At 43.9% G+C, this 18,428-nt stretch overlaps 1 protein-coding gene across 3 annotated transcripts in view; it reads right to left on the bottom strand.

The window, feature by feature from the left end:
- The window catches only part of SIAH1 (siah E3 ubiquitin protein ligase 1), a 50,835-nt gene extending 32,698 nt beyond the window's left edge, over positions 1–18,137 (bottom strand). Inside the window, exon 1 of one of the 3 annotated variants that reach the window (XM_049864929.1) lies at positions 18,035–18,137. The gene's annotated coding sequence lies outside the window, so the exon portion shown is untranslated. Of the gene's footprint in view, positions 1–16,504; positions 16,970–17,241; positions 17,526–18,034 lie in introns of those variants that run through there. The other 2 variants (XM_049864928.1, XM_049864931.1) reach the window with 2 other exon arrangements.
- Positions 18,138–18,428: the final 291 nt, after the last annotated feature.

Below are 18,428 nucleotides of genomic sequence, written 5' to 3'. Positions count from 1 at the left end.
GATAGTTGCTGGGCCAAAGGGATAACCAATCACATTCAAGTTGGACCCCGATCTCACACCACATATAAAAATTACCTCAAAATTGATCAATGGCCTAAACGGAAGAGTTAAAACTATAAAACTCTTAAAAACACAGGCATGCATTCTTCTTAACCTGAGATTTGGCAATGGACTCTTACATATGACACTGAAAGCATAATCAACAAAAGAATAAACAGATCGGAATTTATCAAGATTTAAAACTTGTGTGCACCAAAAAAACACTATTCCTCTTTGGTCTTCTTTATTCATTGTCCAGCTTTCGCATGCATATGAGGTGACTGAAAATATCATGGCTTGGGTCAGGTGCACCTTAGTCCTCAAAGTGACATCTTTGCTTTTCAACACTTTAAAGAGGTCTTTTGCAGCAGATTTGCCCAATGTAATGCAACGTTTGATTTCCTGACTGCTGCTTCCATGGGCATTGATTGTGGATCCAAGTGAAATGAAGTCCCTGACCACTTCAATATTTTCTCCATTTATCATGATGTTGCTTATTTGTCCAGTTGTGAGGATTTCTGTTTTCTTTATGTCAAAGTATAATCCATACTGATGGCTGTAGGCTTTGATCTTCATTCAGTGTTTCAAGTCCTCTTTGCTTTCAGCAAGCAAAGCTGAGTCATCATTACAGTCTGTTAATGAGTCTTCCTCCAATCCCAATGCTGCACTCTTTATATAGTCCAGCTACTCAGGTTATGTGTTCAGCATACACATTGAGTAAGTATGGTGAAAGGATACAACCCTGACGCACACCTTTCCTGATTTTAAACTACACAGTATCCCCTGGTTCTGTTCCATTGACTGCTTCTTGGTCTATATATAGTTTCCTCATGAGCACAATTAAGTCATCACCCGTTGCTGTCAATTCCAATTCACAGCAACCCTACAGGATGGAGCAGAACTGCCTCATAGGGTTTCCAAAGAGCAACTGGTAGATTCAAACTGCTGACCTTTGGTTAGCAGCCGAGCTCTTAACCACTGCCCCACCTGGGCTCCAATTAAGTCATTAAACCACTGCCGTCAAGTCAATTACGACTCATAGCAACCTTATAGGACAGAGCAGAACCGAGCCATATGGTTTCCAAGGAGTGCCTGGTGGATTCCAACCAATGACCTTTTGGTTAGCAGCCATTGTTCTTAACCACTATGGTACCAGGGTTTCCATTAAGTCATTAGGGAAATGCAAATCAAAATTATAATGAGATACCCACTAGGATGTCTTCTAGCCACACAAAAACCGTAAAAAGTGACGGCAAGGGTGTGCAGAAAATGGAACCCTCCTACAATGCTGATGAAGATGCAAAATAATGCAATGGCTGCGGACAAGTTTGACGGTTCCTCAAAAAGTTAAACGTAAAATTGCCAAAGGGACAATCAGTTCTGCTCCTAGGAACTGAAAACAGGTACTCACAAATACTTGAACACAGAAGTTTACAGCAGCATGATTCACAACAATCAAAAGATACAAACAACCCAAATATCCATCAACAGCTAAATGGATAAACTGTGGCATATTAAAGAAAAAAAATATTAGTCAGCCATAAAAAGAAAGAAGTACTGATACAGGCCACAATGTGGATAAACCTCAAAAACATTATGCCAGGTCAAAGAAGCCAGGAACAAAAGGTCACATATACTATTCAGAGTAGGTAAATTCATAGAAACAGTAGGTTGATGGCTGCCAAGGGCTGAGGAGAGGAGGGAACGAAGAGTAACTGTTTAACCGGTGAAGAGTTTTACTCTGGGGTGGTAACGATGTTTTGGAACTAGATGGAGGTGGTGCTTGTATAACACCACGAATATTTAAATGCCACTGGTTTGTCCACTTTAAAATGGTTGATCTTATGTATGTGAATTTCACCTCAAGAAAAAAAGTTAATTTATAAAATAAAATTTCTGATTATTCCAATACTCAAAAACAGCCTGCAGAAATTAACTCAACTCACAGCTATGTGTACTGACAGACATCTAAAGGTGTCCCTAAACCCCACTGCCATAGTCAATACCAACTTAAAGTGACTCTGTAGGACAAATCCCCATAGGGTTTTCAAGGCTGTAATCTTTACGAAAGTAAACTGTTACATCGAACCAATGACCGTTCAGTCAGCAGCTAAGTGTTTTAACTACTGCACCATCAGGACTCCTAAAGATGTCCCTAACAAAGCTACATCAGGGCCCTTGACAAACTTATACCTTAATGTAGAGCTATGCTACCTATTAAGCCTGAGCCTTAGCGAATTCTAAGGAGCAAAGGGTAAAAGACAAAGGGGTTTGAAAACCAGTAAGCAATTTTTAACAGAGGACTACTTAACGTAGTTAAAGTGATCCTCTGAAGGTACAGTCTTTGCAAAGAAGGTAGTGTGTGCTCACTTTCACTATATTAACCACCACTAACTAAGCCTGTCGATGTGATGATAACATTTATATACAAGTACCGTATAATATTTCCTATAAAATCTAACATTAAATTAATTCTAATTTAAAAAAATATTTCTCACTGCTAATATCTACTTTATAAAAATAACCTAGTTCTCCGAAAGTTTTCTCTCAATCTTGTCTTTCTTCTGTATGTGCCCCAGGCCCAGTGTGAAACACAAATAAGTTCAGTTCAATATAAGCCATGGTTAGACAACCTCAAACCTAACATCTTTGCCAATACCGTTCTGGTCACTGTGGCTGAAGCCTAAAGAAAAAACTGATCCCAAATGGACTACCTGGTCTGTATCATTCAGCCTAGAATTCCTGAAGATTTAAGACAAAATCAAAATAGAAGTACTAGGACACATGGCTGATCAGCTAGTTCCTGGTAATTAGCTGGTGACAAACTGTCTTAGGCTGAGATTCTAGAGGAGCAAAACCAGTGAAACATATATGTATCAACAGAGGGAGAGAGTTAATTTCAAGGAAATGGCTCACGCAGTTGTGGAGCCTAGCAAGTCCCAAATCCGTGGGTCAGGCATCAGACTGGAGGCTCCTCCTGATTCAAGTGGTTGCAGGGGCTGACAAACCCAAAATATGCAGCTCAGGCAGCAGGATACTGGCTTATGGCCGAAGAAACAGAGGTCAGATAATGAGGAGTCAGATGCAGGACCAAAAAGAGAATGAGCCTTGCTCGAATACCCATCTATATATCAAAGGCAAGCCACACCCCCAAGGAAATTCCCTTTCTGACTGGCTGCTCATAACAGAGTTCATCATGGGGTGATAACATTACATCAGATCTCATCAAAGAGATGATTACATCATATTATGCCAGAGCAATTAGTCCAATGTCTGCCAAACCACTGAGAACATAGCCTAGCAAAGTTAACACATAACATTAATTGTTGCACAAACTAAGAAGTAATGAATACCCCTGGATCCCATAAACATAATTTCAAATGAAAGAAGTCAAACAAAACAGTCAAATACATACTGCACTGTTCCATTCACATGAAGTTCAAGAACAGGCAAACTCAATCTATGGTGTTAAAAGAGGTGGTCTCCTTAGAGGCAGGGGGATGATTAGAAAGGAGAAGAAGGGAGCTGCTGCTGTTGTGAAGGTTGTGTTTCTTGACCTGAAAGCTGGTTACAAGTGTGTGCTCCCTTTGTGAAAATTTAAGCCATACACCTACACTGTGAGTATTTCTCTGCCTGTATTTATGCTATCCTTGAACAAAAAGTTCACATGGGGGGAGTAATATTATTGTTCTGTATTAATTCTCTGTGAACAACAGCAATCAGGGTTGATACCAGCTAACACCTCATAGAATCTTTCCCTGTCACCCTGTCATTCTAATACGCCTTTGACCGGCCACAGTATTCACTAACTATAAATGTACTTAATTGTGGCCTCACTCCATACTTTTTTTTACAAAAACATTATAAACCAAAAACCAAACCCAGTGCCATCGAGTCGATTCCAACTCATAGCGACCCTATAGGACAGAGTAGAACTGCCCCATAGAGTTTCCAAGGAACACCTGGCAGATTTGAACTGCCAACCCTTTGGTTAGCAGCCGTAGCACTTAACCACTACGCCACCAGGGCTTCCTAAAAGCCACCAAATACAAACTACTTCATCTTCCTACCAGCAAGCCTACAAGCTCACCTACCACCTCCTTCCCTCCCGTTAAAACAGAAGTAGTTATCCTACACCTGAGCACTGTCCTCTCACCTTCAGACTTCACTCTATCACCTCTTCTCTCTTGCACCAATCTCTCCCTCCCTTTCTCTAGTGGATCATTCCCTCCAGCTCCCAAACATGTTCTAGTAGATCCCATTGGGCTTCTGTGACACCACATCCAATTATTCTCCTCCTCACTGGATCATTTCAGATGTCTCAAAGACATCTCAAATCCAATATATTTTACTGATTCCCTCCTGTCCTATCCCACACCCAAAGTGTTTGCCATCTTGGTAAAAGGCACCACAATTTATACACTTGCTCAAGTCAGAAACCTAATTCTTTCCCTCCCTCGTCTCTCAAATCATATCACCTCTGAGGAAGTCCCATGAATCCTGTCTCCAAAACATATCTCAAATCCATCTACTTGTCCATTTTACCTCAATTCAGTCAAAATCAATTACTGCATGATTAAAGAAACAGCCTTCTAACCAATCAAATCTCCAAACAACAGCTAAAGCAATTTTAAAAGTTAAAAATGGATTACATTACTCCTTTAATTAAAACTTTTTGATGGCTTCCCACTACACTTAAAATCAAATTCTTTGCTTTGCAGGATCAGATTCCCCGCCTATTCTCCACCCTCATTTCAAACCATGATCCTCCTCATCCATTTGTTCCAAAAACTCAACTCTTCCAACTCCCGCCTCAGGATGTTCATTCCTCCCTCCGGGCCTAAATCCTTCAGTCTGAGATGCTCTCTTCTCCCTCCTTCAGAAGGGTAGCTTCTTACCCATTTATTATAGACTAAATGTCACCACCTCAGACAGCAGGTCTTCCTCCCACCCTTGCTACTTCAACTGCAGCATTTCTGACTCTTTTATTGTACACATCACAATTTGTAATTCTGTTTATTCTGTCCCTATCTCCCCATAAAAACCTAAAAACCAAATCCATTGCCATCGAGTGGATTCTGACTCACAGCGACCCTGTAGGACAGGGTAGAACTGCCCCATAGAGTCTCCAAGGAGCACCTGGTGGTTTCGAACTGCTGACCTTTTGGTTAGCAGTCGTAGCTCTTAACCACTATGCCACCAGGGTTTCTATCTCCCCATAAGCAGTAATATTTAAAGAAACTGAGTAACATGTTCAACAATTTTTTTTAACATTTAAGCATCTTCTGTGTGTTAGGAAATGTGCTTTTGTATGCAAAATGAGCCAGTGTCCCTGCTTTCACGGACCACACAACTAACAAGTGAGAGAACCGAGAGACACATCCAGGTCCACATCTTTCCTCTTAACCACTGCACTACACTGTCACTCTAGCATTAGGAAGGTGTGCTGGGCAATGGGGAATACAGAGCAACAACATGCTTAATAGCTGTCCAGGTGCTAATGAAAACTAAGGCTTAGAGAGGTTCGACAACCTGCCCAAAGTAGCACAGACAGACTTTTGAGGTATTAAGTACAATCATGAGCAAAGCCACAGAGATGTTACAGTGTTCAAGGAACACAAAGAACACAAGGAATACAGTTTGACTAGACTACAAGGTAGAGTAAAAAGGAATGCAGGAAATAAGCCTGAAAAAGAATATTAAAGGAGACGAGGAGCCAAGACGGCAGCTTAGTCAGAAGTACCTTGCCATCCCTCTACAGCCAAGACTGGAGGAGCCAAGTGAAAGACAAAAATGACAATCTTGGAACCCCGAACATGAAATGAAACGATAAAGACTTAGATCGAACACTGACTGGAAGAAGAAACTGATCAAAAACAGCGAACAAGGAGACATACAGAGCAGAGGGGCCCTGCTAGCTGACTTGACCCAGTGTGGCCATCTTGAGACAAAGCCAACAATGATCCCGAGTGAGGAACACAGAAAGGCAACTTCATGAAATTCCCAAAGACAGAGAAACTGCGTTGACATACCCAGAGGGAAGATGGGTGAGCAGGATTTGAACTGGACCCAGCAAGGAAGTGTACGGAGGGAAGGCAAGAGCTCCAGGGATCCTGGTGTCCACAGACTGAGGAGGGAGCTGAGACCCAGAGACAGGGCAGCTTGCCTGCGGCAGTCCCTGACCACTGGAGTGGGTGGTGCACATGGGGTGACAGATCTGCAGAGCTTTTGCAGGAAATTCTCCACCCACGTGGACTACAGGCGGACTCCACTCTGCATTTATCAGGGTCAGATCCCCATTGCTGACTGCAGCCAACACAAAGTGCCCAGGCACCCTCACCTGGTGGCCTGAGGTGCTCATTCCCACTCCACCAACCTCCTGGTGATTACAGGAACAAACCCTCTTTCCCTGCAGCCCCAACTGCTGGGGACATAATCCAAGCCCCCCCTTTTCACTACCAAACCCCGTCCATCATGCCCCCCTGCCCACCCACCAAGTGGCCCTGCGTCCGGCTGCCCAGTTAGTCCCCACGCCCTACCCCTCCAAGAAGCGCAGAACCGCTCAGACAACCCACCCCACCTGACCCCGCCTCCCGACCCTTGTCCCACCCCTCAGAGAGGCCCAGGACTACTCTGGCAACCCAAATACCCAAGTCAAGCAAAGGAGAGTACACACCCCATGGCTCTGCTCCCCCACCATACCTGCCACCCTGCCCACTCAGCACGTGCCAGTTCCTGCACCACTGGATCAATGACAGACGGTGGACATGCCTGCCCAGTCTGTCCTCAGCTGCTCCAGGAGACCAGTGAACACATACCGTGTCCACACTGCCAGCCACTGCCCCACCCACCTGGAGCCAGGTAGTGAGTGCTCCAGTGCTGCCAGACTAGCAATCAACAAAGCACACCCACCTTGCCTGCCCAGGTGTAGCAAAACCAAACAAAAAATCAAGAAGCTGCAAACATTCGATCAATCAATAAATATAATAACACCTTACAGCCTCAGAGACAAATGAAACCGAAAACCAAACCCACTGCTGTTGAGTCGATTCCAACTCATAGCGACCCTATAGGACAGAGTAGAACTGCCCCATGGAGTTGCCAAGGAGCACCTGGTGGATCTGAACTGCCGGCCTCTTGGTTGGTAGCCGTAGCACTTAACCACTATGCCACCAGAGTTTCCTCAGAGACAACAGACCATATCACATCACATAAAGTAGGACAAGATGCCTCAAACAACTGACCAAACTCAAGGGCCAGAAAACCCTCCTGAGGAAGAAATGGTAACAGAACTACCTGATAAGGAATTCAAAAGACTATATATATATAGAGAGAGAGAGAGGATCCTCCAAGAGATCGAGAAAGAGATCAGGGAATACAGACAAAATCAAGGAAACAAAGACAAAACTCTAGAAGAATTCAGAATAACAGTACGAGAACAAAATGACAAAAAAGACAATTAGAATCCATACCAAAACAGCAATGAGAAATCCAGAAGATTACCAATAAAATATCAGAAATAGATAAGTTAATGGAAGGACACAGGAGTAGAACTCAATCAACAGAAACAGAATCAGTAAAACAGAGGACAAATCCCTGGATACAAATTTGAGAAACAATCAGAAAAACAGAATGACGAAAAAAGAAGCCTAGGAGTTACGTGGGACACTATAAAGAGGAACTAATTTATGTGTGACCAGAATTACAGGAGACCAAAAATAAATAAATAAAAGCACAGAGAGAATTTTTCAAGATTTGCTGGCAGAAAACTTTCCTAATATGAAACATGAGAAGATATCCATTCAAGAAATTCAACAAACCCCATACAAGACAAATCCCAAAAGAAAGTCACCAAGACATAATCAAACTTCCCAAAACCAAAGATAAAGAATCCTTAGAGCAGGTCAGGACATACAAATTCTCACCTACAAAGGGAAACCAATAAGATTAAGCTCTGCTTTCTCAGCAGAAAAAAAGTGACAAGAAGGTAATGAAATAGCATATATATAAAACCCTTAAAGAAAAACACTGCCAACCGAGAATTATATATCCAGTAAATTTTTTAAATATGATGGTGAAACTAGGACACTCCCAGATAAACAGAAATTAAGGGAATTTGTAAAAACCAAACCAACCTTACAAGAAATATTAAATAAAGGAAGTCCAACAACATCAGACAACAACCTGAGATTAACACCGTTACCCAGATACCAACTCAGGTAAATAATTCTCAAGAACAAAAAAAGCAAAAGCTACAATACTGAAAACAGGGAACCAGAGCCATCAATCTGTAAGTGACGCCAACTTCAAAATAAAAAGGAGGAATAAACGGTGCAGTTACAGAACTTCCATATGGAGATGAAATCAAGATATAACAGACTGTTTTAAACATACAAAGGTAAAGGTACAGGTACACTTCAGGGTAAACACAAAGGAAACTGATAAGCCTACTCCCAAAAATAAAAAAAGAAGAAAATCATAAAGACTCAGTAAACACAAAATCAACAACGATAAAAATGAAAAGAAAATCCAAAAACAAAGAAAACCCAGTACATAAAACTGAAAAAAAAAAGAGCAGTAAATTCATGTTTACAAATAATCATACTGAAGTAAATGGTTTAAATGCACCACCCAATAGAAAGAGAATGGCAGAATGGATTAAAAAAAACATGACCCATCAATATGTTGCCTACAAGAAACACACCTTAGACACAGAGATAAAACCCTGTAAAAAACCCGCTGCCGTCGAGTCGATTCCGACTCAATGACCCTATACGACAGAGTAGAACCGTCCCATAGAGTTTCCAAGGAGCACCTGGTGGATTCAAACTGCCTTTTAGTTCTTAGCCACTATGCCACCAAGGTTTCCCAAAGATAAAAGTAACCTAAAAAGGAGGGAGAGAGCGGGCTGTCTCATTGGGGGAGAGTAATTGGGAGTGTGCAGCAAGGTGTATACGGGTTTTTTTGTGAGAGACTGACTTGATTTGTAAACTTTCACTTAAAGCACAATAAAAATAAAAAAAAAAAAAGTAACCTAAAAAAATCAAAGGACATAAAAAAATAAATCAAGCAAACAGTAATCAAAAAAGAGCAGGAGTAGCAATATTAACCGAAGGTAAGAGACTTTAAGATAAAATGCAGCATAGGAAACAAGGAAAGGCACTACATAATGATTAAAGGGTCAATCCACCAAAAGGACATAGCCGTAAGAAATATTTACACACCCAGCAATAGAGCTTCAAAATACATAAAACAAACCCTAAGAGTATCGAAAAGAGAAACAGACAATTCCACAATAATAGTAGGCAACTTTAACACACCACTTTTGATAAAGGACAAAACAATCAGAGAGAAACTCAACAGAGATATGGAAGACTCAAACAACACAATCAACCAACTTGACCTCACAGACATATACAGACCACTCCACCCAAGAACAGTACAGTACACATTCCTCTCCAATGCACATCGATCATTCTCCAAAATAGATGTTTTATGGCCACAAAGCCAGCCTCAATAAGCTCAAAAATATCAAAATAATTACAAAGCATATTCTCTGACTACAGCACTATAAAATTAGAAATCAATAACAGGAAGAACAAAGAAAAATATCAAATACATGGAAATTGAATAACACCTTGCTTAAAAACCACTGGGTAATAGAAGAAATTTAAAATGAAATAAAAGAATTCCTAGAATCAAACCAAGAATGAAAACACATCCCAAAACCTTTGGGACACAGCAAAAGCAATGCTCAGAGGTCAATTTATAGCAATAAACTTACATATTAAACAGAAGAAAGGACCAAAATCAATACCTTAATCCTACAACTGAAACAAATAAAAAAAGAGCAACAAAAGCCCATAGCCACCAGAAGAAAGGAAATAATAAAGACTAGAGCATAAATAAATGAAATAGAAAAACAATCTAAAGAATCAACAAGACTAGAAGTTGGTTTCTTGAAACAATCAATACCACTAGCCAAAATGACAAAAGAAAGGATGCAAACAGCCCAAACAAGAAATGGGTTGTGTGATATTACAACTGAACCAACTGAAATAAAGAGGATAACAGAGTATTATAAAAAAAAATTATACTCCAACAAATTAGAAGACCTAGAAAAAATGCACAAATTTCTTGAAACACATTACACACCTAGACTTACACAAACTGAGGTACAAAAATTTAACACACCCATAACAAAAAAAGAAACTGAAGAGACCATAAAAAAAACTCCCAACAACAACAAAAAAAAGCCCTTGTCTACCCAGACGGCTTAACTGGAGAATTCTATCAAACGTTCAGAGAAGCGTTGACACCAATACTATTCAAACCATTCCAGAACAAAGAAAAGGAAAGGATATGCCTGAATTCATTCTATGAAGTCAGCATAATCCTGATACAAAGCCAGGCAACCCAAAGCAAACCAAACGAAACCAAGCCCACTGATGTCGAGTCAATTCCAACTCATAGCGGCGCTACTGGATAGAGAAGAACTGCCCATAGGATATCCAAGGCTATAAATCTTTATGGATACAGACCGCTACATCTTTCTCCCGCAGAGCAGCTGGTGGGTTTGAACCTCTGGCCTTTTGGTTAGCAGCTGAGTGATTTTAACCACTGCGCCACCAGGGCTCCTTAAGCCAGGCCAAGGCATCATTAAAAAAGAAAATTATAGATCAACATCTCTCATGAATACAGATACAAAAATTCTCAACAAAATTGTAACCAACAGAATTCAACAGCATATCAAAAAAATAATACATCATGACCAAGTGAGACTCATACCAGCTATGCAAGGATGGCCCAACATGATGTTCTCAATCAACGCAGGAAAAGTATTTCATAAAGTCCAACACCCATTCCTGATAAAAACTCTCAGCAAATAGGAATAGAAGGGAAATTCCTCCACATAATTAAGGGCACATATACAAAACCAACAGTCAAAATTATTCTCAACGAAGAGAGACTGAAAGCATTCCCCTTGAGAATGAGAACCAGGCAAGGATGCCCTCTATCACCAATCTTACTCAGTACTGTACTGGAAGTCCCAGCTAAAGCAATAAGGCAAGAAAGAGAAATAAAGAGCATACAAATTGATAAGCAAGCAGTAAAACTATCCCTATTTGCAGATGATCCTATACGTAGAAAATCCCAGAGATTCCACAAAAAACTACTGGAACTAACAGAAGGATTCAGCAAAGTGGCAGGGTACAAGATCAACAGACAAAAATCAGTTGGATTCCTCTACACTAACAAAGAGAATGCCAAGAAAGAAATCAGGAGAACAATACCAATTACAACAGCCCCCAAAGATAAAATACTTATGAATAAATCTAACAACATAAAAGACTTATACAAAGAAAACTATAAAACAGTATCGAAAGAAACCAAAAGAGCCCTATGTAAATGGAAACATACCATGCTCATGGATAGAAAGACTTAACATTGTTAAAATATCAATTCTATCCACGGTAATCTACAAATACAATGCAATCTTGATCCAAATTCCAACAGCAATCTTTAACAAGACAGAGAAACAAATCACCAACTTTACCTGGAAAAAGAGACCCCGGGTAAGCACAGCATTACTGAAGAACAGCAGCAAAGTGGGAGGCCTCACACTCTCTGATCTCAGAAGCTACTATACAGTCACAGTAGTCAAAACAGCCTGATACTGATACAACAAAAGACACACAGACCAATGCAACAGAATTTAGAACTCAAAAGTAAATCCATCTACCTACGGACAGCTGATCTTCAGCAAGGCTGAAGTCCAAAAATGCTGAAGAGAAAGTTTCCTTAACAAATGGTACTGGCAAAACTGGATATCCATCTACAGAAAAATGAAACAGAATCAACACCTCACACCATACACAAAAACTAACTCAAAATGGATCAAAGACCTAAATGTAAAATCTAAAACTATAAAGATCGTGGAAGAAAAAAATAGGTACAGTACTAGGGGCTCTCATACATGGAATAAACATAATACGAACCATAACTAACAATGAACAAACATCAGAAGAGAAACCAGATAACTGGGATCTCCTAAAAATCAAACACGCTCATGAAAAGACTTCACCAAGAGTAAAAAGACAACCTACAGACTGAGAAAAAATTTTTGGCTACGACATACCTGATCAAGGTCTGATCTCTGGAATCTACGAGATACTGCAAAATCTCAACAACAAAGACAAATAACCCACTTAAAAATGGGCAAAAGATACAAACAGGAACTTCACCAAAGAAGAAATTCAGGCAGCTAACAGATACATAAGGAAATGCTCACCATCATTAGCCATTAGAGAAATGCAAAGCGAAACTACAATGAAACACCATCTCACCCCAGCAAGGCTAGCATTAATCAAAAAACATAAAATAATAAATGTTGGAGAGGTTGAGGAGAGACTGAAACATTTATACACTGCTGGTGGGAATGTAAAATGGTACAGCACTTTGGAAATCCATTTGGCACTTCCTTAAAAAGCTAGAAATAGAAGTACCATACGATCCAACAATCCCACTCCTTGGAATATATCCTAGAGAAATAAGAGCCATTATACAAATAGATATATACACAGCCATGTTCACTGCAGCACTGCTCACAATAGCAAAAACATGGAAACAACCTATGTGCCTATCAACAAGGCAAATGGATAAACAAATTATGGTATATACACACAACGGAATACTATGCAATGATAAAGAAGAAGAATGAATCTGCAAAGCATCTCACAACATGGGATGAATCTGGAAGGCATTGTCTGTGTGACATTAGTCACAAGGACAAATATCGTATGAGACCACAATTATAAGAACTCAAGAAAAAGTTTAAACACAGAAGAAAACATTCTTTGATGGTTACAAAGGTAGGGAGGGAGGGAGAGGAGAATTCACTAACTACACAGTAGACAAGAATTATCTTAGGTGAAGGGAAGGACAACACACAATACAGGACAAGTCAGCACAACTAGACTAAACCAAAAGCTAAGAAGTTTCCTGAATACAACCAAACATTTCGAGGAACAGAGTAGCAGGGGCAGGAGTCTGGGGACCATGGTTTTGGAGGACATCTAGGTCAACTGGCACAACAAAATTTATTAAGAAAATGTTTTGCATCCCACTTTGTTAAGCGGCATCTGGGGCCTTAAAAGTTTGCAAGCGACCATCTAAGAGGCATCAATTGGTCCCAACCCACCTAGAGCAAAGGAGAATGAAGAACACCAAATGCACAAGGAAAATACTAGCCTAAGAGACAAAAGGGCCACATAAACCAGAGACTCCATCAGCCTGAGACCAAAAGAACTAGATGGTGCCTGGCTACCACCAATGACCACCCTTACAGGGAACACAACAGAGACTCCATGACAGAGCTGGAGAAAAGTGTGGTGCAGAACTCAAATTCACATAAAAAGGCCAGACTTAGTGGTCTGACTCAGACTAGAGGAACCCCCGAAGATATGGCCCCGGACTTTGTTAACTCAGAACTAAAATCATTCCTAAAGCCAATTCTTCAGATAAACATTAGATTGGACTATAAAACATAAAATAATACTCATGAAGAGTATGGTTCTTAGTTCAAGCAGATACAGGACACCAAATGGGCAGCTTCTGTCCAAAGAGGATGAGAAGGTAGAAAGGGATAAGGGCTGGCTGGATGGACACAGGAAATGCGAGGTGGAAAGGGGGAGTGTGCTGTCACATTATAGGGATAGCAAGTAGGGTTACATAACAATACGTGTGTAAATTTTTGTATGAAAAATTAACTTAAGCTGTAAACGTTCACCTAAAGCTCAATAGAAAAAAATAATACAGTACATTCACAATATTGCTATTTTACAGAATACCATTAAGGGTACTTTTTGTAAGGAAGAAAAAAAATCACTCCTGGTTTTTGTTTGTTTGGGTGAGGGGGGCCCTGAAGTTTTCATATACTAGGTTTTGTTTAAAGTGAGATTATCTGTATCAAAAAAAATCTAAAATTTGAATGTTACGAACTATATACAAAAATTCCATAATTAATACAAGAAAAAATTCTGTAATAGATCTCATTATGCAAAGAGAAAAACCTCCAACCCTAGGAATGAGTAAAATTAAAGAAAAAAATCAACTACCCAATTGCTTTAAAATACAGTTTACCTGGTCACTTACCACTATGCAAAGTCACTAAACTAGCTTTGTTACCCTGACTGTGAAAGACCTGTTTTCAAAACACCACGCTTAAAACTCACTGCTGAATATAAAGTCCTATTTTTCACCTTATGTCAATGTTACCATAGCTAGATATTTCCTTTATAACTCAAATTAATTTTAGTCTAATTATAACATTCTAATTACAGATATTAAAGAATATTGCTCTCCAGCAATTTTGTAAGAATTTTCCCAAAGCTTAGAGGAAACAGACTAGCTAAATTGAATTAAGTTTGCATCTTAATTTGCATTTTGTGGAATACTTATCCTAGGAAGTTAAGTTTCATATCTATTAATTATGCCATACTTCAGTTTAAAATGAGGAGCCTTGGTGGCATGGTGGTTAAGCATTCAGCTGCTAACTAAAATGTTAATGGTTCAAACGCACCAGTCTCTCCTCAGGAAAGATGTAACAGTTGGCTTCCCTCAAGATTTAGCCTTGGAAACCCTATGGGGCAGTTCCACCCTGTCCTATAAAGTCACTGAGTCAAAATCCACTCAACATCAACTGGTTTGGTCGGTTTAAAATATGACTAAGATGTTACTAAATTATGCTAGAAAGATGCTAAAAGGGGCCATTTAAACCAATTCTATAACGTATCTAAAGAAAAGAAGAAAAGGCAAAAATTTCTGGGTAGGATTGCAACCAGCCATCCCAAACTAGGAAATCTATGCCTTTATTTACTTTCTGATTTCTATAATCCACCCATAACAAAGTTTTCCCAACAGTTCACCAAATCCTTTCCACCACAATTTAAGGCAGCATCTCCCTGATAAAATTACCATCGCATTTGTCACCACACTATAGTCTGCTCTTTAGTAACTTCCAAAAGAGATGCTGGACACCACAGACACCTAACACTCATTTAAACGGTTTACTGTCCCACTTTTTCAAGTTCGTGAACTCAGAAGTTCTTGAAAACAGGGCTTCAAACCGGTTGTTCTGGTTCAAACCCCTGCTGACATTTGCATTTCTAACAAGTTCCCCGTAGGTTATACATAAAAATCACCTGGGGATCTTGTTAAAATGTAGATTCTGATTCAGTATATCTGGGGTGGAAATACAAACTCTCAGCAGGAAACTTGTTAGAAAAGCAAATGCTGAGCAGCGGTTCAAATCTGAAGGAACCGGTTTGAAGCCCTGCTCGAAAGTGAACTGATCCATAAACGTAAAACTACTAAAAGGGAACCTGATTTTAATCTAATTTGGTTTTTTAAACTCCAAACCACATAAGATCTTCCCATTCAAATCCCATACAATAGAAACTGCCAAACACAGGTAACGCTGAACGTCCGGTGAAACAGGATGTGTTGTGATTTGGACGTTGTGTGAACACCGTATTAAACACAGGAGAGGCACGCAGGACAGTCGCCTTTCCCGCTCCGCCACCGCAGCAATCCTGCCTCTCAGCATCGGCCTCGGGCGTCACGGAGTTTCTGCGTGGTCCCCGCCTGGGGCCGGCGCAGTGGGACAGGCAGCCCCAAACGGGCGCTGGGACCCCCTGCCACCCCAGGGCTGGTGTGGACCGACGAAGGCCAGGAGAGCTCGTGAGAGACAGATGGGATCTCCCCACTCCAATAAGTCCCTTCTCCCACCAAGATAACCTTATGGGGCCACAGAGGCACAGGCGGATGTGGCCCGAACAGGGGTTAAGCATATCTGTACCATCATCTCAGATCGCCTGTCAACTGATGGTCCAACCTCCCTCACTTTATGACAATTAACATTACCACTAAAAGAAAAAAACCCAAGTGCTAACAATTTGGAGTCCCACATAACCATCATGCCGAGGTCAATCCAGTAGCCACTAAGAGCAACAACAGCTGTAAGGACAGCACTGACTGAGCACCTACTATGTGCGGGCCCCGCTCCGAGGCCTTCACCTGTGTCCTCTCACCGATTCTCCCAACAACCTGGGAGGCAGGTACTGTCATCTGAAGATTCAGCACAGAGAGGTTAAGCATCTCGCCCAAGGTCACAAATCGGTGGGACAGGAGTGGGACTTCACAACCCACGCCCTCAACATTCAACTGCTGGAGAGCCGACAATCTACCCCTGACAGCCGCCTATCAACAGCTGGTAAATGTTCAACTCTTAGGAACGGGCAGACGGGTCACTGTCCTGTACCCATGTCCGTGGCTTCAGGACTCTGATTTTCCAGACGCACAAACTGGACTTCGCTCAATGTCAGGGCAAAGGAATTCTGAATCTTTCCAGGAACGGGCCGAGAGCAGAAATAAAACACCTCGGCATCGCCGTGGCCCAGCTTACCCACATTCCTAAGTTAGGACCCAAACTGCTCGGCAAAGGCCGCCTGGAAGCACCAGGGTTTGTCAGAGAAGGCCAGCGCCGCACTGGCAGCCCTTCACGCGCTCCTCTCCGGCGACATAAACAAGGGAGGAGGCTGCATTCTTCTCGCTGCACAATGAAGCCTCAGGCCGGAGACAGAAAGAACGCACCCCAATCGGGGACGGCGCTCGGGGTGCGGGGGCGGAGGGGCGCCCAAGGGCGCCGGGTCGCTCCGCTGCCCCCGGGCCCGGCCGGTGCGGGGAGGCCCGAGGGGAGGGCCGGCGCTGCCCGCACCCAGCTGACCTCCGCCATGTTGGCCGCACACCCCGGGACCCCTGACAACAAAGGCGGCACGAGGGCGCGGGAGCCACGGCGCCTCCCCCGGCCGGCCCGCCCCCGGCGCGAGGACGCCCTTCCCCGTCAGGCCCGACCCCGCGGGCCGACCCCGCCGCTGGCCCACCGGGCAGGGACGCCGGGGGCGGGGGCGAGCCGGCTCGCGGCGGCGGGCAGGGGAGGGGCGGGGGGCGGCGCGGGGCCGGCGGCGGGGCTCGGGCCGGACAAAGGCGTCGCCGCGCCGGGGTCCCTCGTCCCCGCCCGGGCGGCGCGACCCGGCCCGGCCGCCCTCGCCGCCATTAGCGGGCCCGGGGCCCTACTCCCGGGGCCCTCCTCCCGGGGCCCCTCGGCACCCGGCTCCTCCCTCCAGGCTGGGCCCCACTTACCTGTGGGCGGAGAGCGCGTCTCGGACCCCAGTCCCCGCTCAAACGCGCTCCGTCGCCGCCGCCAATCCCCGCCACCGCGGGCAACGCCACCGGCTCTTCACCGTGCCGAGACCGACGGGACACCCTGGGCCGCCGCCGCTCGAGAGTGCGCCCCGCAACGGCCGCCCGGTCTCCCCCCTGGCCGCCGCCGCTGCCGCCGCTGCGCGCGTCCTCGGGCCCGCCGCGCGCTCCCGCTAAATACCACACGCTGCGGCGGCCGCCATGAGGAGGCGCGGCACCGCGCCCGGGCAGCTCCGGGGGGCGGGGCCTCGGCGGGCGCGCAGGCGCAGGGACGCTCGCGCAGGCGCAGAGGCGCTCGCGTGCTCGCCGGCGGGCCGTAGGGCGCCTCGGGTGGCGGTTGGTCTCGGCCCCCAGGGTTACCGTTGCCGCGACTTAACACCTCAGGCCGACCGACGCCGGTACGCCACGCTCTTCCCCTCAACCGCCTCCGCGTGGGGAGAAACGAGCGCGCGCCTGCCCCGCGCGACCTCTCCCTCCGCGCCCCACTTGGACTTTGTCCAGGGGCCCGCGCGACCACCCTTCCGCGGCCCCACCTGGAATGCGAGCCCACACTCGCCGCCGCCCGTTGCGAGGCCGCCGGGGGCTGTTTACACCCCCGGGTTGTTTGCTGGTTTCGCACAGCGCCCCCATGGCCCTTCCCAACCCTTCATTCCCGGAGAAAATAACTCGCCGGCAGGACCGCCGTCGGGGACCCCCACCCCTGAAAGAGAAGAGGCCCGAGCCGCTGCCTTACGCTTGAGTCGCTCTTCAGAAAAAGCGAGACGAGTTCCAGAGGCGGCTTCTAGCTGAAGTGGGTACTGGGAGGCACGCGAGTCCTCGGTCTCTCGCTCGCTAGACGCTAAATGGGACTTTGCCTTCCTGTCCTATAAATAATAAGTGGAAAACGTCATTGACAGTTCTTTGATGGGTGTAATGTATAGATCTTAAACCAATCCCGGTGTCTGAGACATCTACAGACTGATAGGATTTCCATGTAGGATTCTTTATAAATACGGCATTCTGCTTGAAAACAAGAAGGTACTTTTTATATGGGATTTTAGAAAACACCCAGGGAATAGCCTTCCCCTCACCTCCAACCTCCCCACCAGCAGCAGATCTCTTCGTGGGAGTCTTTATGCAAGCACACC

This window comes from Elephas maximus, chromosome 21 (genome assembly GCF_024166365.1).
Source record: "Elephas maximus indicus isolate mEleMax1 chromosome 21, mEleMax1 primary haplotype, whole genome shotgun sequence".
Taxonomy (NCBI): Eukaryota; Metazoa; Chordata; class Mammalia; order Proboscidea; family Elephantidae; genus Elephas; species Elephas maximus.
Note: the sequence above shows the minus strand (reverse complement) of the source record. Positions and strands in the feature narration are given on the sequence as shown.